We start from the raw sequence: 22,673 nt of genomic DNA, 5'->3' as shown, positions 1-22,673 counted from the left end.
ATTCGCATCTGGTTTAGGTAATCTGTGACAAAAAGGAGAAAATATCGGCATTTAAAAAAGTTGACACAGGATTTACAAACAACCCTTAATAACTTTCTTAAAAAAAAAAAAAAAAAAAACACGTCAAATTAGATATACCGGGGGACGTTTAATTATGCATTTACTGAAGTTTTGTCAATCACCTCCTCATCTCCAGCTAACCTCACTTTAATATGTCAAATGGGAACCCTCATCGTGTAATACATCATCGTAAGCAGCGAAAAATTCTCTATTCAACGGTACCAAAAAAAATGAAATCGGTTAATGTGTAAGCAAATAGTTAGCGAAAATTTTATTTACGCCAAATTTTGGTATTTTATTTAAAATACTTAAAATTTGGTTAATTTGGTAATTACTTAAAATTTGGTTATTTGCGAGAAAAAAGAGTATCTTCAAATTTTTTGCAAAAATCTTTACAGTCTTATAACTTTATATGTGTATTTATTTCACTTATATTTTTTGCGAAACCTACCTAATACACTGCAATACCTTACATTTTTAAGGCGTTTAAAAAACAGGCGATTTATTTTTGTTAAAACTGTCAGTTTGACGCGTGCAATTTTTCAATTTTAGTTAAAACAGTGAGTTAATAAAATGGTGTATACGCTAGCCGAAAGAATAGAAATAATTTTCCTTTATGGAGCTGAAGATCGGTGTGCTCGCAGAACCGCGAGAGCATTTAATGAAAGGTATCAAGATAAAAACGTGAGCCATAAATACGTATTAGAATTGATACGAAAATTTGAAGAGACGAGATCGATTTGCAATAAGAAAAAACATGAAAGTAGAGTTGTCGATGAAGCATGACACGTTGAAGTACTAGGACAATTTGCTATGGATCCAACTTTGTCAATACCAAAGGCCGCAAAACTAACAAATATTTCCACTGGTTCCGTACATAAAATTAAAAAAAAAATTAAGTTCTTTCCTTATAAAATTCATATTCTTCATGAACTTGGAGAAGATGATTTTGATAGGATAATTCAATTTTGTGAAGTGATGTGCCCGCGAATTGACGACGATCCCCATTTATTGAAGAACATTTACTTCAGTGACGAATCGACCTTTTTTTTAAATGGTCTGGTGAACAGACATAACTGTAGATACTGGGATAATGAAAATCCGCATGTTTTTCGGGAAGGCCATACCCAAAATCCCCAAAAAATTTATGTTTGGGCAGGAATTTATGGGAATGAAAAAATCGGGCCATTTGATTTGACCAAGAAAATTTGACTGGCGAAATTTATTTAAACCTTTTAGAAAATCCAATCTATGGAAAATCAAGTAGATCAACATGGTGCTATATTATTGAATGAAAATAACATACATTTTCAGCAGGATGAAGCTCCCGCGCACTACACTTTGGTAGTTCGAGAGTGGCTTGATGAAAATTTTCGAGAAAAGTGGATTGGTAGACGTGATGCAATCGAATGGCTTGCGCGGTCTCCGGACCTAACTCCACTAGACTTTTTTCTTTGGGGCTACTTAAAAAGCAAAGTTTATAAAACCCCACCTGAGAGTATTGAGAATTTAAAAAATAGAACATTTCAAGAATGCAGAGAAATTAGCGGGCAGACCCTTGCCAATGTTCGTAAGGAGTTTGAAAATAAGCTTTTTTATTGTCTTGCTAATAACGGCGCGCATTTTGAACATTTAATAAAATTAATTTGTTAAACTAATTAGATTTGTTTTTCTACCCTACCGATTTACACTTTATTTGCTTCTTGGTCAATCAATTTTATTTTTTTTTACAACCATTGACAGCATAATGAATGCCCTTTAAAATAATGTATCACACCATGGGGTAGCCATTTGACATACCAAAGTTTGGCGTAAATAAAATATTCATTATTTCTAGACATTTTCGCTACTATTTGCTTACACATTTACCGATTTCATTTTTTTGGTACCGTTGAATAGAGAATTTCACGCTCCTTACTATGATGTATCACACGATGGGGGTTCCCATTTGACATATTAAAGTGAGGTTAGCTGGCGGTGAGGAGGTGATTGACAGAACTTCAGTAAATGCATAATTAAACGTCCCCCTGTATATCTAATTTGACGTGTTTTTTTTTTTTTTTTTTTTTTTTTTTTTAAGAAAGTTATTAAGGGTGGATCGTTTTGAAATGAAAGCACTGTATATAAAATTATACCAAATTTAAATAAACAGTGTTATTTAATTAAGTATTGCATATATATTTACTGCAAAAACATTGTTTTTTATCAACACAATCCTTACCCCCCCCACCCACCCCAAACATTTGCCCAGTAAGAATTTCTTTTGAAAAATCACTGTTTTTTGTCCATAATATCTAATCTAATAGTACTGTTTTTGCATTAAATATTTATTAATATTCATATATATAATTATATCAAATTTAAATATATCAAAATATATATGGTATGCTACACAATGGCATAAATGTGATATCGGGATCGTTTTATCACATACTTGAAATGTAGTGGTCGAGTTTAATGACTAGATATGTAAATTGCTTGTCAATTTTTTTCCAAAGCATTTTTCTCTCAGGCAATTATTTTGTGCAAAAAAACCGTTTTTCAGTAACCCTACCCTTACCCCCCCACCCACCCCATACAACTTACTGGTAAGCCACTGTTTTCAAAAATCATTGTTTTTCAAAATAATATGTATGAATAACAGCTGGTTTTATCGCTAATACCCAATCTAATAACACAGTTTGTTTATTTAAATTTATTATAATTATATATTTATAAATATTTAATACAAAAACAGTGCTATTAGATTAGATATTATGGACTAAAAACAGTGATTTTTCAAAAGAAACTCTTACTGGGCAAATGTTTGGGGTGGGTGGGGGGGTAAGGATTGTGTTGATAAAAAAAATATTTTTGCAGTAAATGTATATGCAATATTTAATTTAATAATACTGTTTATTTAAATTTAATATAATTTTATGTATAAATATTTAGTATAAAAATAGCGTTATTAAATTGGATAACATGGACGAAGAATTTTATTCAGTAGATTTTTGGTTTTGGCATATTTATCAACCGTATATTGTCAAGGTATATTTACTAAACTGTAGAATTTATGTATATCAAATACAATACAAAAAGGAGAAAATTTATACAGTTTTTAAACTCGATTATTACACCTCAAATAGTTGATGAAATTCTGCTGAAAAATCACTGTTTTTTGTCCATATTATCCAATCTAATAACGCTGTTGTTCAAAGTTGTCACCATTCACTTCAATATAACGGTTTGCTCGACGTAATCACTGTTCCGTAACGGCACGCAATAGAGAAATCGGTTTTTGTCTCACTGTTGCCGCAGCCTGCTCAATACGTGCTATTATACACTAGTTTCATTACATATCACTTAAAATGTCAATTGCATATAAATAAATAAATAAATAATCAAAAATTTTTTTGAATTGAAAATTTATTTTTAGGAGTACATCAATTTTAAAATTTCTTTTTTTTACGTTCTATCAAAATTCACATATTCGCGGCGAATTATATCGTATCATTATTCCGCCACTTTTAATTTTTGGGTAAAATTAAGCCATTTAAAAAAAATGGTAAAAATACGCAAAATTTGATGAGCGGTGCTTGAGCAATTTAAGAACCAACCCAATCCAACCCAATCCAATACAATCCAACCCATTCCATCAACACACAACGGGGAACGTAAGCTCCCCATTGGTTTGGGTTGGTCTGGGTTGGGTTGGGTTGGGTTGAGTTGGGTTGGGTTGGGTATATCTATGGTCTGTGCGCAGCGCGTTATGTTCCCCTCGCGGTGATAGAGAAACGGAACAAACCAAAACACTGCACACATACTCCCAGAGTCGACAACCCATTTCATTTAATTTATGCAAAGAAAAAAGCAAAAAATTTAAATAAATCAGTTGATCTCTATTTGTGAGTACTTCACATTGTTTATACAGAAACTATTTGCAAAATACACCTTCCGCCACTTTTTTCCAGATAAAATTAAGCTATTTAAAAAAGAAAACCGGTGAAAATACCCCAAATTTGACAAAAGCCGCTAAACTGCGGAATCATATTATTTTTTATTCGGATCAAAATCTAAAAATTACCAAAATAATAATACATTATGGGTGTCTTTGGTATGTTTGTTACATGAAAATTACAGATTTAGTTACAAGAAAAGATAAAAACAGTTTTTGTGAATTTATTTTACGCATAATATCTAATATTTCACGTGACTAAAAAATATAGAGTGAATGCGCCACTTTAGAGAAGGCACTCATGAGTCAGCCACACTGGGGACAAGGCTGAAGCTGCAGAGTGACAAAACGCAGTAGACGACAGAACTGGCAACACCACACCTAACCTCACCTTAGTTGTTGTCAAAACTAATCAAATACAGGGTTATTCTAATGACGTTATTCTATTCATGTCCCATAGTGAGTGATTTAGTGCGTGATAACACCCTCTTCGTGATAAAATTTGGCTTTCCGCCACTCTTAGTGAAAAATATATATCCAAATCCACCCATTTTGCAAAAAACCCGACCATTTTTCGTTAGTTTTAACAAAAGCCGCTAAACTACAGAATTACCCAAATTGTCCTAGTACTTCAACTTGGCTTGCTTCATCGACAACTCTATTTTCATATTTTTTCTTATTGCAAATCGATCTTGTCTCTTTAAATTTTCGTATCAATTCTAATACGTATTTATGGCTCACGTTTTTATCTTGATACCTTTTATTAAATGCTCTCGCGGTTCTGCGAGCACACCGATCTTGAGCTCCATAAAGGAAAATTATTTCTATTTTTTCGGCTAGCGTATACACCATTTTATTAACTCACTGTTTTAACTAAAATTGAAAAATTGCACGCGAGTTAAAGGACAACAACCGGCATTTGCTTTTTTAAAAAACAAATTTATTGAGAACAGGGACTAACTTAACTTACAACTAACTTGATTGATAGATAATGACTACATCGATTACTATATTAATTGTTATTGCTCTTGTTTATTACATTATATTTATATGTTCTAAAAATGATGACAATACAAACTAAGCTATTTCTAAATAAAGTATGCAGGGTCGGCATAAGGTGGCGGGTTGGTACCCGTAACTCGCGTCAAACTGACAGTTTTAACAATAATAAATCGCCTGCTTTTTAAACGCCTTAAAAATGTAAGGTATTGCAGTGTAGTAGGTAGGTTTCGCAAAAAATATAAGCGAAATAAATACACATACAAAGTTATAAGACTGGAAAGATTTTTGCAAAAAATTTGAAGACACTCTTTTTTCTCGCAAATAACGGTACACATTCTTTACTTAAAAAAAATAAATAATTTGCTTGAACTAAATGTATATGTTATATGTATATATGTTTTGAAATGAAAGCACTGTATATTTCCTGCAGAAAATTTGTTTTTCATCAAAACAACCCTTATCCCCCCACCCACCCCAAACATTTGCCCAGTAAGAAATTATTTTGAAAAATCACTGTTTTTCGTCCATAATACCCAATCTAATAGCACTGTTTTTGTATCAAATATTTATTAATATAAGAGAGCAATTATTTTGTGCAAAAAAATCGTTTTTCAGTAACCCCACCCTTACCCCCCCACCCACCCCACACAACTTACCAGTAAGCCACTGTATTCAAAAATCATTGTTTTTCAAAATAATATGTATGAATAACAGCTGGTTTTATCGTTAATACCCAATCTAATAACACAGTATGTTTATTTAAATTTGATATAATTATATATTTATATATTTATAAATATTGAATACAAAAACAGTGCTATTAGATTGCGTATTATGGACAAAAAACAGTGTTTGGGGTGGGTGGGGGGGGTAAGGGTTGTTTTAATAAAAAACAATATTTTTGCAGAAAATATACTACATGAAATATTTAATTTAATAACACTGTTTATTTAAATTTAATATCTTTTTATATATAAATATTTAGTATAAAAACGGTAAAATTACGAGACAGTTTTACCACAAACCAAAATTCTGTATTTTTACTCTCGATACGTGTTTCGCTAACGATTTTAGCATCTTCGGGAGACTATAAAAACAGTGTTATTAGATTTTTCCGAAATACAGGAAATAAGATAATCTTACTTAAAATACCTATTTCATAGTTCAAATCTAAACTAGCTTATGATCTAGGGCAAATGAAGTGGGTAGTATCTCTAATTATTAAATTTTACATTTTATCATAATTTTTCGTTCAAAATTGCTTATGTAACCACTATTCTTTTATACCATATCCTTTGTAAAAACTGCGTTCTTTCTGATTCTGCTTTAAAAAATTGTGGTTTTTATTTAAAAAACATATTGATGAAGTCATATCTTTTTTTTAAGTCATCCTATATATTTAATTTCCGCGTAGAAAAACCCTAATATTAAAATCGACGGGTTCGGGCATTTTTTTTTTCAGTAACGGTCCATTTTATTTTTATTGAATTTATCCGCCACTTTATGGATGCACTGTATACGTATATTAATAAATATTTAATAAAAAAACAGTGCCAATAGATTGGATATTTGCAACAAAAAACAGTGATTTTTCAAGAGACATTCTTACTGGGCAAATGTTTGGGGTGGGTGGGGGGTTAAGGATTGTGTTGATAACAAAAAATGTTTTACAGTAAATTTATATGCAATATTTAATTTAATAACACTATTTATTTAAATTTAACATGATTTTATATTTAAATATTTATTATACAAATAGTGTTCTTAGATCAGATAATTTGGACGAAAAACAATGATTTTTCAGAAGAATTTCATCAAATATGTCTACAATATTTGATAAAATACTTTGCTGCAGAAAATCACGTTTGAATTCTTGCGCTCTTACTGAAACACCCTTTTAATCATTACAATCCCACGGTGCGTTAATAAGACAATCTTACCCAAAATACCAATTTCATAGCTCAGACCTAAACCGTCTAATAATCCGGGGCAAATTAAATGGGCGGTATCTCTAATTATGAAATTACTTGGACGCATTGGCCTGATAGCTGCCGAATTCCCGGGGGTCCCAAATTAGAATTCGCCACACCGCGTGTCATGTAAATTGCACATGCACTTTCGGTCGATATCGATGCCAAACACTGGCAAAGAAGCTTGAGACGGTAAAAGGAGTTGGATCCCTAAAGGGCGATATCAGTACTGGTGCAGCCACTGCGGGTATAAATAATTTGTGTTGCACCAGGGAATCTTTTAGGCGAACGATCTTCGCCGTAAGTTAAGTTATTGACTCGAGGCCTTAAATAATTTTTGCATGTTATTAAATTTCGCCCCTATATTGCCAGGAGGGGCCAATTTATTGAAACATTTTAGGATATATATTTATCAAAAAAAGGTCTTATTTTGACTCCAACAATACGCTCTTAAAATATTTGCACCGAATTTTGTAACACCTTGTATGTGATATCGCGGTCGTTTTATCATATATTTGAAGTGTAGTGATCGAGTTTAAAGACTAGATCCTATATTATTCTCATCTATAATTTTCTTAAAAAGCATTTTTCTCTCAGGCAATTATTTTTTGCAAAAAAAACATTTTTCATTAACCCCACCCTTACCCCCCCACCCACCCCACACAACTTACCAGTAAGATATCGTTTTAAAAAATCATTATTTTTTTTTCAAAATAATACACATGAATAAAAGCTGGTTTTGTCGTTAATATCAAATCTAATAACACAGTTTGTTTATTTAAATTTTATATAATATACGGTGCATCTCAAAAGTTATGTCTAAATTCATTTAAATTTCAGGGGTGTTGCGTCTTTTTTTTACGTGAAGTTTGTATATACAGGGTTGCTCAAAAATAAATTACGACCATCAACTATTTTTTTTCAAATTAAAGCACCTTTTTTTATTTAATTTTTGAATTTTACGTATGTTTCATGCATCATGTCCTATACCTAAAGTCAACAGTTATCGAAAAAAAGACGACCAAACATTATTATTGTAGTTCACCTTATCTCTGAGAATTTTTATACAAAGCAAAATTTCATTCATTCGTGTTTTTTTATTGTTGGCTGGTGACCGTGTATTTTCATAGAAACTGTATGACAGTTGTATGCCAAACAGATATTGTCAAGTGTGAAGCGTACGAGCAAAGTTGCGGTTTTCACAATGGTAAAGTTAACGGAACGAGAAAAAATTGAAATTCTGTGCACGGTTGGGTTTGGTGATAGAGCACATACTCAAAGAGAAGCTGCTCAATTATTCAATGAAATCCATCCTGATCGTCCTCCGATATGTCAAAAGGTGGTGAGTAGAATAGAGGCTAAATTTAGAGAATTCGGTCCTGTTAGAGATCTGCCGAAATCTGGTCGTCCTGCTCGAGATGAAAATGAACAACTTGACGTTTTGCTTTCTTTGGAAGAAAATCCATGCACTCCTCTGTCGCAGATTGGGGCAAATTTACACATGGCGAAATCGATTATTCACCGAGTAGTTAAAAAGCACAAATATCACTCCGATAAGTTTATTCCTATGCAAGAGTTATTTGATGATAATTTCAATAGGCGAAATGAGTTTTGTGAACGCTTACAAAACATGCGCAATCAAAATAATAATTTAGTAACAAATATTATTTTTTCCGATGAAGCCACGTTCTGTTTGAATGGTAGTGTGAACAGACAAAATTGTCGATATTGGGCAACAGAAAATCCGCATTGGATGATGGAGGTAAACATCCAGTACCCTCAAAAACTGAACGTGTGGTGTGGAATAGTAAGTGGAAAAGTAATAGGTCCTTTTTTCTTTGAACAGAGACTAACGGGACAATAAATCCCAAGGCAGATTTTATTAAGACTAGTGGGAAATGTGATCCCAAATAAGCGTGTAAAAACGCCAGTTCAGTCTTTTTAACGCCCAGGGTCATTTAGCCGTTGTTTGTTTATAAATAAAACAATATAACCTCAATATTTTCGTACTCGTGGATGCATGTGGTGCGTTTATTTGCAATTTTTAAGTGTTTTTTTGATTAATAATCTGCTGTATATGGTGTATAATTATGTAAGTACCTCTATAGTAGTATGTCTAATGTTAGCATCACATTTAACGTTTTGGCTGAGGTAATATAAATGATTTTTTTTTCGTTCAACGTTATATCTCAGCAGGCTACTTTGGTGGGATTATTTATCCCAGTAGACGTGAACATGTTTTTTTCGTTTCAGAATGAGTAAGAGAAAATTAAAAAATAACGCAAAAGGAGCTAGAGGCAATCGCTAAAAATTGGGATTTGTCTGACAGCGATACTGATCCCTATCACAATAGTGAGGATGAAGATATAGACTGGACCTGCGAAAGTGAGTCTGCATCTGAAGGCGATAACCAGTCTTAAAGTTCTGATGAAAGCGTCATCGAGACTGAAGGTAACGAGGATTTTTTTGATAATAATATACCAGATACAGTTATGTCCGACATCCCAAATGCATCGGCAAGTCCTCAAACTGGGCCTTCAACTTCATCTGCATCAGATAACATAATCTGGAATTCAGTGCCGCAGAACCATACCCCAAGGATGCAACTTCCTATTGCAAGGAATACCGAAATTCTCTTGAGCTCTATAAATAGTCAGTCTACGGAGATTGATATTTTTTTCAAGTTATTTCCAAAAATCTTATATATATTTATATTTCAGTGTACTAATGAAAAATTAGCAATTTTGGAAAAACAAGTTAAGCAAACTGACCCTTCTGAAATTATGATGTTGACTGCTGTTATAATTGTAATGGCTTACAACACGCTTCCAAGTTTGACTTGCTATTGGTCAAAGAATACCTCCATGGGTAATACTGCAATAAAAAATGCAATATCACGTGACCGTTATAAACTACTAATATCCAAATTATACTTCAACAGTCCATGTGGAAGAGCTTCAAAAGTGTTTCAAGCATACATATCAAAGTGCAAGAGAGGATTCGGTCTATCAGTCTATAGATGAAAGTATGCCGAAAATTTTAAAGGGAGATCGAGTCTAAAGCAGTATTTGCCATTGAAGCCCATCAAACGTGGAATAAAGTTATGGGTAAGAAGCGACTCTCTTACCGGTTATGTATATGACCTCGATGTATATAGGGGAAAGCAGGATGGACAAGCCGATGGAACAGTAGGAGAAAAGGGTGTTAGAAAACTCACTAGCTCAATAATGAAATCTAATGTTGTAATCTGTTTCGACCGATTTTTTACATCGGTAACATTGATGAAAACATTGTCATATACTGCAGTAGGAACCTGTATTGGTACGCGAAAAAGTATACCAAAAAGTCAGGATAAAATAGAAAAAAGTGAAGCAAAATTTTTATGCACGAATGACGGGATAACTAGATGGCAGGATACCAAAGAAGTAACTGTCATGGAGATCAGCGTACATTTGTTGACCGAAAACAAAAGGACGGCCAAAAACTTGCTGTCGAATGTCCCGAGATAATCTCCTTTTACAACAAGTATATGGGAGGCGTCGATTTGACCGATGATTTAGATATGAACCGCAAGTCTACGAAGTGGTGGAAAAAAGTTTTTTACAAATTATTAATGATAACAGCCGTAAGCTCATTCATTATTTACAATGAAGTTAGACGTAAGAAGATACCATTTTTGGAATACTTGATAGCCCTTGCCGAAAGCCTAATTGACCAAGGGAAAAGCAAAGCCGGTGTGAAGAGGCGTTCAACTACCGGACGACCATCAAAGCGACAAAAAACTATGGTGAATGTTGGCGACCATATGCCGATTGTCGAGCAGAAACAAAGAAGGAAGGTGAAGAAACACACAAGAACTGTTTGCAGGGTATGTAGTGTGCCTCTATGCAATGACTGTTTTACCCCTTTCCATATGTGAAATTATGCAATATTTTGATAAAAGCTATGTAAGGTTTCTTTTATTTCAGAGCTGGTGGGACATATTGTCGGAATGGACTGATGGGACTATATGTCCCACACTAAAAAAAATTAACGCGTTTGAAAAAAAAATGTGAAAAAAATTACAAACAGCTCTAAGAACATTTTACTTTTGAAATATGAAATCAATAAGTAAATTATGCTTTTCATGAAAAAAATAAAAATCCGTCTTGAAAGGGTTAACGGGACAAGTGTATCTCAATTTTCTCTAATTTGAATTAGTTCCAGCATTACTAGCTTTATTTTCAAATCCATTGGACTCAGACTATCCTGACGAAGAACTAATTTTCTGCCGCACTATGCGTACATTTGTGGATGAAACCTTTCCTAATCGGTGGATAGGAAGGAGAGGACCCATCGAATGGCCTGCTAGGTCGCCCGACCTAACACCAATGGACTTTTTTTGTGGGTATACCTCAAGTGGAAGGTATACTAGACTACTTGAAAGAGAGAATTCGCAGAGAAGTGCGCGCCATAACTCCGGAAATGATTGAAAATGTGCAACGAGACTATTGATCGCCTTGGATATTGTCAAGCCGTGAATGGCAACCATTTTGAACATTTAACTTAATTTATGTTCTTTTTTTATTTGTTACATGAATCGTCTTTTTTTCGATAACTGTTGATTTTAGGTATAGGACATGATGCATGTAAAATGAAATAAAAAAAGTTGCTTTCATTTGAAAAAATTAAGTTGATGGTCCTAATTTATTTTTGAGCAACCCTGTATATACAAACTTCACGTACAAAAATGCGCAACTTGAAATAAAAATCGACGGGTCCGAGCGTTTTTTTTTTTTCGAACACACCCCTGAATTTTAAATGAATTGAGACATAACTTTTGGGATGCACTGTAGGTATATTAGTAAATATTTAATACAAAAGCAGTGCTATTAGATTGGATATTATGGACAAAAACAGTGATTTTTTAAAGGAATTTTTTACTGGACAAATGTTTGGGGCGGGCGAGGGGCTAAGGGTTGTTTTGTTAAAAAACAATGTTTCTGCACAAAATACGAATGCAATATTTAATTAAATAACAATGTATATATATATATTTAGTATTAGTAATATTTAGTATTAAACAGCGTTATTAGATTAAATAATATAGACGAAACTCAGTGATTTTTCAGAAGAATTTCATTAAATATTTGTGGTGTAGTAATCGAGTCTAGAGACTAAACATGTCAATTTATTTAAATGCCACAATTTTCTTCGAGTTGTAATAGAATCGTATATTATATACGTATATTTTCACCGATAATTTTCTTAAAAACCATTTTTTATTAACCCTACCCTTGCCACCCCCCACCCACCCCACACAAATTATCAGTAAGAAATCGTTTTAAAAAATCATTGTTTTTCAAAATAATACACATGAATAACAGCTGGTTTCGTCGTTAATATCCAATCTAATAACATTTTATTTATTTAAATTTGATATTATTATATATATGTATATTAATAAATATTTAATAAAAAACAGTGATTTTTCAAAAGAATTTCTTACTAAAAAGGTGTGTGCAAATATTTGGGGCGGGTGGAGGGGTAAGGGTTGTGTTGTTAAAAAACAATATTTTTCTAGTAAATATATACGCAATATCTAATTTAATAATACTGTTTATTTAAATTTGATATATACATATTTAGTATAAAAACAGCGTTATTAGATTGTATAATATGGCCGAAAACAATGATTTTTCAGAGGAATTACATCAAACATTTTAGTAATTAAGTTTAGTAATTAAGTTTAAAAACTAGATATATAAAAAATGTGAATTATATAAGATATACGTATATTCTACAGTTTATTAAATATACCTTAATCATATACGGTTTATAAATATACCAAAATCCAAAAATACACTAAAAAATCGTTCAATAAACATTTATTTAAACATAATAATATTTGACGTTACTCTTTCTGGTTATACTCAAAGACTCAAAAACTTCCAAGAAATGTAATTAGAACTTTAGGATGACTGCCTTGTAGGGATGACTATAAACTGGTATGATTTTCATTATTGTGACGTATGTACTTACATTACTTCTGTAACATAAATAGATAATAAGAAAGACTACAAATATCGAGCAAAACGACACTAACAAATTAATTAGGAGCATGAAAAACGCAGGTCGACCTAATAAAAACAGGGGTGATCATACATACGTACTTTGGACCCAAATTCAATCAATGGTATAATTCCTTAGAACACTGAAACACTGGAATTAGTAAACAACAACTTTATTCGAGTTAAACATAAGCACAGGGGCAAGGGGGGTGTTTTGTTTACTTGTGTTAGATTATAGATTAAAAATAAAAGGTGGAAATAGGTATATCTTATTTTAAGCGCAAAAATAACACCATCAATTATAAAATATTTAATTTTTATAAAAATGCTTTTTATTAAATAGGTACATTTACTCTAATGAATTACGTTAAAAAAAAGTTCATAAACGGTAATAGTGTTTACAATTTAAAGCATAATCTTTTATTAATAAATCTTTATCAAGTAAATATTTTTTGACGACGTCACTGGTAGAGAGATTACTTGTGTCGGTGGAATCAACAATGCGAGCCATCGGCGTTGCGATGTTGTTGCCTTTTTCTCAAACACACGTAGTCTGCAGTCATTTTACTTTGAATATTGAGCTCTTTATAGAGTATCTCATCATATGTTATTAAAGAAAATGCTTGACATTTTAATAAAGAGGAATAGTAGTGTTGGCATCATTGCATCAGAGATTTTCCAATGCTAATTCTAGCCTTTCAATATTCCAAGTGCACTTCCTTAAGACAACAGACGCTTAATTGAATAAAATAAAATAAAACAATTTTTTGTTTATTATCTGTTCGAAATTCCCACAGAACTGATTGTTCTGCGATAGCCAGCAATCGATGATCCTTTTTCGACAACGAGATCGATGGGCGTAATTTACTGACAAACCATGATAAATGGATGCAAAAGCAATTATGCCCATTTAATTTCTATCTGAATCGTTTCTGTTTAAAAAAAAAACTGGGGCTTCAGTGGCCATGTTTTGGCATTTTAGATGCGATTGTTTTTGTTTGTTGAGTATATAAATATGTAGATTAACCATTGAAATTTTTGAGTTAAAAATAATCCCGTTTCAGGAAGCAGTTGATTGTTGCAAATTGTAAATGACTTGTTTATTTGAAATATTATTTTTGCATAATGCGTACAATTGTATGATAAAAGCAGTTCTCTTCAAAAGTGTTTTAATATTACGTCAATTACACTGTAATACCTCCAATACCTTTTTCTAATTTTTTTATACCGATCATCAACTTCACAGAAACAAATGGTCCACATGCCTTTACTATTTTATTATAAGTTTGCGTAAACAATAATAGCCTCTTAACAATTTTGTCCTTTGTCCTATCAAAAACTTGTTAGCTCATTAAATCTTCACACTCTAAAATCCACTGCTGTGACCGTTCAGTCTTCGTTTTCAGACTGTATAATCATTAACATAATTAAATCACAAGTCCTCCCTTTATTTCATTTTGCTTGAGTCCATTATGCACCTCAACGCTCGTATAAAATAAAAAGAAGGAAATGAACCGTATTTATCTCCTAACTACTTTCAAAAGTCCCGCCAATATCCAGCCGGGCCTCCTAGCGGCGAGTGTTAGAACCCCGCTAAAATGCCACGTTTGTCCCAGAGATGGCGCTGCTGACGCTGTTCCATCGATATGATCCTCGAATGAACAGCTGGTATATCCGTGATCGTTGTTCTGTTTTATCCTTAATTAGAAGCTTATAGGTCATATAGGGTTCTACTTTAATTTTTTGAAAAGTTAGTAATATTTGGAAAAAATATATAAAACAGAGATAGAGGGATAAAATCGTTCCAGATCTAAGAGCGATGGGAATAGACTATGATTCTCAAAGAGACAAATGCCTGGAAAAATATCTTAACTACTCCCAGGCAGTTGAGTGAATTCAATTACGTCACAAGAGAGAAAATTGATGAATGAGTTTCTCTATTAATTTTGCTCGTAATGGTGCCATATGCATGTACGTTTTGCCATTGCTCTTACGCTATATTTATCCACAGTCCAAATCTGCGAAGAAAATCAGTAGAATTGTCACGAACGAACTATACATCACTAACTGACTCAGTACTCTCGAATTTTTAGATTATTCACTTTACAGTAGTTAAATTGGGAACATTAGACGCATTTTACGAATAGTGGCAATCAAACTGTCACCATTTTGACAATAATTTTTGATAATCAGGACGCGTTATTCTTTGCTCCATGTTCCATGTCTACTAACTCCCATCTGTCACGTCATAATCATGTGACGTTACAACTGTCAAACGTGGCGCGCAGTTCAAAACTTGCGCTCTTATTGAGACACCCTTAAGAAGTGTAAGTTTAAGTACTTCCAGGCAGTTGAGTGAATTCACATCAAATTACATCTGTGAAAAATTTTAAAATAACGATGTGAATATTACCAGATCAAATCATTGTTCACAGAAACAAGGCATCCACATCCCTTTACTAACTTATAATTTTATAATAATTAAGTCCTCCCTTTCTGTTTCATTCTGTTTGACTCGATTATGCACCTTAACGCTCGTATAAAAGAAAGAGAAGGGAATGAACCGTATTTATCTCGTAACTACTTTCAAAAGTCCCGCCAATATCCAGCCGGGCCTCCTAGCGGCGAGTGTTAGAACCCCGCTAAAATGCCACGTTTGTCCCCGAGATGGCGCTGCTGACGCTGTTTCATCGATATGATTCTCGATAGACGGAGAACAGCTGGTATATCCGTGATCGTTGTTGGGTTTTATCCTTGCATTCTTATTGAAACACCCTTTAGAATGTAGACTTAAGAAGTCTCGTAGACGGAATTGAAATTGGTTTATGTAAATCCGTACCAATTATCAGACTAATGGAGATTATTCCCTTGAAAATACAGTTCAGCTAAAAAAAATAGAGCCAGATCGTTGATGCATGTGTCTCGGTGTGGATAGGGTGGTCCTGCAGGATGCTACGTTCGGATTAATTCGGAGTAAACTTAATTTAATCGGGAATATTGTGACGGTTTAACGTCTCCTTGCAGCAATTAATTTATGATAAAACACCGGGTTTAGTTGAAGTTATTAAATAAGTTAGAGCTTCGACACTGGTGGTTGTCGAAAAAAGAGTGCATTTTATTTAAATATCTACGTTAAAGCCCGATAGAAAGAGACATAAAATAAAAGGAAAATCTTTCATGTATTGAGTGAAGTCCCGAAAATTGCACGTTTTCATATTTTCTGGGAAACAAACCGCGAAAAATAGCGTTCGCGTCCGACTACCTTTGAATAGATTCGACGTGACAGAAGATGCGAGGAGCGTAAATTGAATTGAGAATTTAGGTGGAAAAATTGGGTGGCTTCAAACTGGAGTAACGCGGAGGTGTATTGCCTTAATCCTTGAAGATTTCACTATCAATAATCATCTCCTCTTGGTATTCGCTCGAGCAGCCTTTTGTCTATTTGCCATAAATACATAGAAATATTGGCCTATACATTATGTTGGGCGCCAAAATTGTTACAACAGAAATTAACTGGTCTTATACTAGCAAATGGGGATCCTTTTCCAATACAACCATTTTATGATAATATCTCCTCACGGGTGCAGCGTAATTAGCAAATCGAATCGCAATAATGAAGAAGTTTTACTAAATATACGATAATTGTCTTCGCCTACGGAGTTCAGACTGAATGAACACGAAAATCAGTGTTTTTTGTAAACTAGTTAATCTAGAACCATGAAATTTTACGAGAAGCTTTCCAATAGAACTGTCCAGGGGCGAACAAAATGATTTTGCCAAATTCCTTCCCTAACTAGCAAAAATCCGGGATAAAGGTCTTCGTCTACGGATTCTAGACTGGACGAACAGGGAAATCAGTGTTTTTCCTTAACTATTTAATTTAGAATCGTAAAATTAAACAGAGGGCTTCCCTATAGAAGTGTCCAGGGCTGTACCAAAAGATTTTGCTATATTCCATCCCTAACTGGCAAAAATCAGAAATAAAGATCTTCGCCTACTAATTTTTTTAAAAAGCATTTGTTTCTCAGGCAATTATTTTCTTCAAAAAATCCGTTTTTCATTAACCCTACCCTTTAATCTTAGTATTGAAGGCTTGATTAAAGATTTTCATGTTATTTGTGTCTTAGCAAAAGAAGAGTCAATTTTTGTCATCTCTATATACAAAGCTGTTGTTAGTTACGTCTTTTCTCATCTACCACTTACCTCATCCGCTGCTGGATTCTATCATTTCTGCCCACTGTCCTCTATTTTCAGTGCTCTACGTCCAATTTGTGGTTATTCTCTTGATATCGTTTAGAAAAGGTCTGTTTTTGTCCTGTTTTTCTTGGCATCTCTTGGTTTTTACTTGAGCAGTCTTTTCGTCCATCTGCTATAAATACATTAAAGAAAATGGCCTATACATTATGTTGGGCGCCAAAATTGTTAAGAAAAAAAATTATGTGGCCCAGTAAACGTAATCCTTTTCCAATACAACCGTTTTATCAAAATATCTCCTCAGAGGTGCAGCATAATTGGCAAATCGGATCGTAATAATGGAGAAGTTTTACTAAATATAAGATAAAGATTTTCGCATACGGAATCTAGATTTAACAAACGGGAAAACCACTATTTCTCCTTAACTAGTTAATCTAGATTCATGAAATTGACCAAAGATCTTCCCTATAGAACTGGCCAGGGCTGTACAAAAGGATTTTGCAAAATTCCTTCCCTAACTAGCAAAAATCCGGGATAAAGTTCTTCGTCTACGAATTCTAGACTGAACGAACAGGGAAATCAGTGTTTTTCCTTAACTACTTAATTTAGAATCGTAAATTTTAATAGAGAGCTTTCCTATAGAACTGTCCAGGGCTGGGCCAAATGGTTCTGCTATATTCCTTCCCTAACTGGCAAAAATCAGAAATAAAGATCTTCGCCTACAATATGTACAAATATTGTATAATTGTACATAACAACGTTGGGCGCCAAAATTGTTAAAAAAAGAAAGATAAAGTGGTCCTATAGGAAACAACGTTTTTCAATGCAGGAATCGGCAACCAATTTATAAAAATATCTCCTCAGAGATGCAGCATAATTGGCAAACCGAATAATGGAGAAATTTTACTAAATATACGACAATTGTCTTCGCCTAGGGAGTTTAGACTGAACGAACAGGAAAATCAGTGTTTTTCGTAAACTAGTTAATCTAGAATCATGAAATTTAATAGAAAGCTTCTCTATATATCTGTCCAGGGCTGTACCAAAGGGTTTTGCTATATATCTTCTCTAACTTGCAAAAATCGGAAATAAAGATCTTCGTCTACGGAGTCTAGACGGAACGAAGAGTAAAATCAGTGTTTTTCCTACTAATTGATCTAGAATCATGAAATTTAACGAAAAGCTTTCCTATAGAACAGTCAAGGACTGTGCTAAATGATTTTGCAAAGTTCTTGCCCTAACTGAGAAAAAATGGGGATGAAGGACTTTGCCGTAAGAAGTCTAGACTGAACGAGCACGAAAATCAGTATTTTTCCTAAACTAATTGATCTAGAATCATGAAATTTAACGGAAAGCTTCCCTATAGAACTGCCAAGGGCTGTGTCAAAGGATTTTCCTAAATTTTTGCCCTAAGTAAGGAAAAAATTAGATTACGGATTTCGCCGTACGAAGTCTAGACTGAACAAGCAGGAAAATCAGTGTTTTTCCTAAACTAATCGATCTAGAATCATGAAATTTAACGCAAAGCTTCCCTATAGAACTGCCAAGGGCTGTGTCAAAGGATTTTGCTAAATTTTTGCCCTAACTGAGGAAAAATCGAAATAAAAGACTTTGCTGTACGAAGTCTAGATTGAACGAACAGGAAAATCAGTGCTTTTCCTACTAATTTATCTAGAATCATGAAATTTAACGATAAGCTTCCCTATAGAACTGTCGAGGACTGTGCTAAACGATTTTGCAAAGTTCTTGCCCTAACTGAGAAAAAATGGGGATAAAGGACTTTGCCGTAAGAAGTCTAGACTGAACGAGCACGAAAATCAGTGTTTTTTCTAAACTAATTGATCTAGAATCATGAAATTTAACGGAAAGCTTCCCTATAGAACTGCCAAGGGCTGTGTCAAAGGATTTTGCTAAATTTTTGCCCAAACTGAGAAAAAATCGAGATAAAGGACTTCGCCGTACGAAGTCTATACTGAACGAGCAGGAAAATCAGTGTTTTTCCTAAACTAATTGATCTAGAATCATGAAATTTAATGGAAAGCTTTCCTATAGAACTGTCCAGTGCTGTGCCAAAGAGTTTTGCAAAATTCTCACCCTAACTGCGGAAAATCTAGAATACAGGTCTTCGTCTATGGAGTCTAGATTGAACAACCAGCAAAATCAGTGTATTTCCTAAACTAATCGATCTAGAATCATGAAATTTAACGCAAAGCTTTCCTATAGAACTGTCAAGCGCTGTGTCAAAGGATTTTGCTAAATTTTTGCCCTACCTGAGAAAAAATTGAAATAAAAGACTTCGCTGTACGAAGTCTAGATTGAACGAGCAGGAAAATCAGTGTTTTTCCTAAACTAATTGATCTAGAATCATGAGATTTAACGGAAAGCTTCCCTATAGAACTGCCAAGAGCTGTGTCAAAGGATTTTGCTAAATTTTTGCCCTAAGTAAGGAAAAAACGAGATTACGGACTTCGCCGTACGAAGTCTAGACTGAACAAGCAGGAAAATCAGTGTTTTTGCTAAACTAATTGATCTAGAATCATGAAATTTAACAGAAAGCTTTCCTATAGATCTGTCCAGTGCTGTGCCAAAGAGTTTTGCAAAATTCTCACCCTAACTGCGGAAAATCTAGAATACAGGTCTTCGTCTATGGAGTCTAGATTGAACAACCAGCAAAATCAGTGTATTTCCTAAACTAATCGATCTAGAATCATGAAATTTAACGCAAAGCTTCCCTATAGAACTGCCAAGGGCTGTGTCAAAGGATTTTTTTAAATTTTTGCCCTAACTGAGGAAAAATCGAGATAAAGGACTTCGCCGTGCGAAGTCTAGACTGAACGAGCAGGAAAATCAGTGATTTTCCTAAACTAATTGATCTAGAATCATGAAATTTAACGGACAGCTTCCCTATAGAACTGTCGAGGGCTGTGTTAAAGGATTTTGCAAAGTTCTTACCCTAACTGAGGAAAAATCGAGATAAAGGACTTCGCCGTAAGAAGTCTAGACTGAACGAGCAGGAAAATCATTGTTTTTGCTAAACTAATTGATCTAGAATCATGAAATTTAACGCAAAGCTTCCCTATAGAACTGTCGAGGACTGTGCTAAACGATTTTGCAAAGTTCTTGCCCTAACTGAGAAAAAATGGGGATAAAGGACTTTGCCGTAAGAAGTCTAGACTGAACGAGCAGGAAAATCAGTGTTTTTCCTAAACTAATTAATCTAGAGTCATGAAATTTAACGGAAAGCTTTCCTATAGAACTGTCAAGGGCTGTGTCAAAGAATTTTGCAAAGTTCTTGCCCTAACTGAGAAAAAATGGGGATAAAGTACTTTGCCGTAAGAAGTCTAGACTGAACGAGCACGAAAATCAGTGTTTTTCCTAAACTAATTGATCTAGAATCATGAAATTTAACGAAAAGCTTTCCTATAGAACTGTCCAGTGCTGCGCCAAAGGGTTTTGCTATATTCCAACCCTAACTGGCAAAAATCAGAAATAAAGATCTTCGCCTACGGAGTCTTGACGAAACGAAGAGGAAGCAACAAAGCTGTTGTTAGTTACGTCTTTACTTGCTTATCTACCAATTACCTCTTCATTTGCATTTACTAGTGTATTCTCATCTCATTTCATTTCTGCCCACTGTGGTTTATTTTAAGTGCTTTACGAATTTGTGATTATTCTTATGACATCATTTGTCCATTGAAACAAATGTAAACTAGTCGGATATACATTACGTTGGGCGCCAAAATTGTGACGAAAAAATTAATAAAAAAGATGAAGCGGCCCTATAGTAAGCGAGGATCGTTTTCCAATGTATCTAATCAAAATCTCTCTTCACATGCGTATCATGGTTGGCAAATCAAATCGCTATGGTAGAGAAATTCCTCTTATAGTAGCATTGTTGAAGTCAGACTAAAGGCCATCAAATCTTACAAAGTCTACATGGAAACAGATTTGATGCACAGACTGTACAGTGACTTAGAGAAAACTAAAGTGCACTTGCAGAGTCTTAGGGACAAACTGGAGAACAATCGCTGCATAAAATCTATCCATGGTTGCCTTAAGGTCGTTATATGAAACTAAGTTCACTTTTTGACCGTACGTTAAACTGTTTCTACTAGAACACTCGTGGCCCCAAAAACACTGATTTTCCTGTTCGTTCAGTCTACAGTTTCTAGACGAACACCTTCATTTTGGGTTATGCTCAACTGTTTTTTTTTTTTAGTTGAGCAGCTCAGAAATTCTTAACGTCTTCTTGTTCTGGTTTTTCTAAGTACTCCTTCCTGGGTGAGTTTTGCTCTGCACAGCACCTTGACCAGGTAAGATCCTTGTTCATGTGGTTCTTCCTGAATACTGTAAGCACCATAGTCGTGTAGAATAAGAAAATTTGGAACGTTAACATATATATTTTGCATACAAATTAAATGGTTTTTATTATATCTTTAACAAGGCACATCGTACTCATAATACCGTATTCGCTCGTTAGGATAATGGAAAACTCTCACGAGATTATTGGCCGATCGATATTCTCGTAAAAGGGTTTATTTACTCGCTGTTCTCTTGTCAGCATTAATTTATTTACTGTTCGTTCTATTTATCTGGATATGGTTATGAAATTATGTGGCGGTTGCTTTAGGGTAAGCCAAATTGTTTGGTTGAAATTTCGTTGCGTAAGACGATAGGGGAAATTGTTGAGTTTTCGTCTGACAAAGGATCTCAGTTGCTAATATAGCAGTAATTATTTTGATGGAATTTTGTAGCCTTATATACCTTTTATTTTTTGTTCCTTGTATAAATTTTATAGTCATTTTTATGCCAAAAAATAGTAATAAAGAATCTTATTATGTTGGGCGCCAAAATTGTTCTATAAAAAAAAAAAAAAAAAAAAAAAGATTAAGACTATTCACATGATTGGCAAATCTAATAGTAATGGTAGTTATTCTTAGTACTATTATTAAAATTAGACTAGTTTTAAATGACAAATTGAAGGCCACCAAATCCGACAAAGTCTACATTGAAGCAAACGCAGACTTGTCGGATATACATTATGTTGGGCGCCAAAATTGTTACAAAAAATTATTAAGAAAAAAAGATTAAGTGGACCTATACTAAACGGGAATCATTTTCCAAAGCACAATTTTGATTTTAATAATGTCTATTGTAGAACCACTTTTAAAAAAGATAAACGCATTTTTTAAATTTCATACCCCTCTGAGGGAGGCTTGGAGTTATCCAGCTGGATAATTCCGCTCATAGTAGTGCTACAGCAAAAGTTATTAGAACCTTTTTTATAAAGCACATTATGATCTACCAAATAAATTTTGCGATATGTTCCTGTGTATTATAGATTAGGAGCAATTAACGAAAGTTCCTCAGGTCGACGCTTGGGGCCCTTGGAGGAGTCTACTGAACTTTGACGCAGTGTATCTCATAAACTATTAACTTGATCGAAACAGTTTAAACGCT

General features: G+C 33.9%; 1 protein-coding gene across 1 annotated transcript in view; it reads left to right on the top strand.

The window, feature by feature from the left end:
* LOC126747927 (liprin-alpha-1) overlaps positions 1-22,673 on the top strand; it is a 455,345-nt gene that overhangs the window by 71,915 nt on the left and 360,757 nt on the right. The gene's annotated exons all lie outside the window — the stretch shown is intronic.

This window comes from Anthonomus grandis, chromosome 20 (genome assembly GCF_022605725.1).
Source record: "Anthonomus grandis grandis chromosome 20, icAntGran1.3, whole genome shotgun sequence".
In the NCBI taxonomy this organism is placed as follows: Eukaryota; Metazoa; Arthropoda; class Insecta; order Coleoptera; family Curculionidae; genus Anthonomus; species Anthonomus grandis.
The sequence above is the reverse complement of the archived record's forward strand: the minus strand, read 5'-3'. Positions and strand labels throughout refer to the sequence as shown.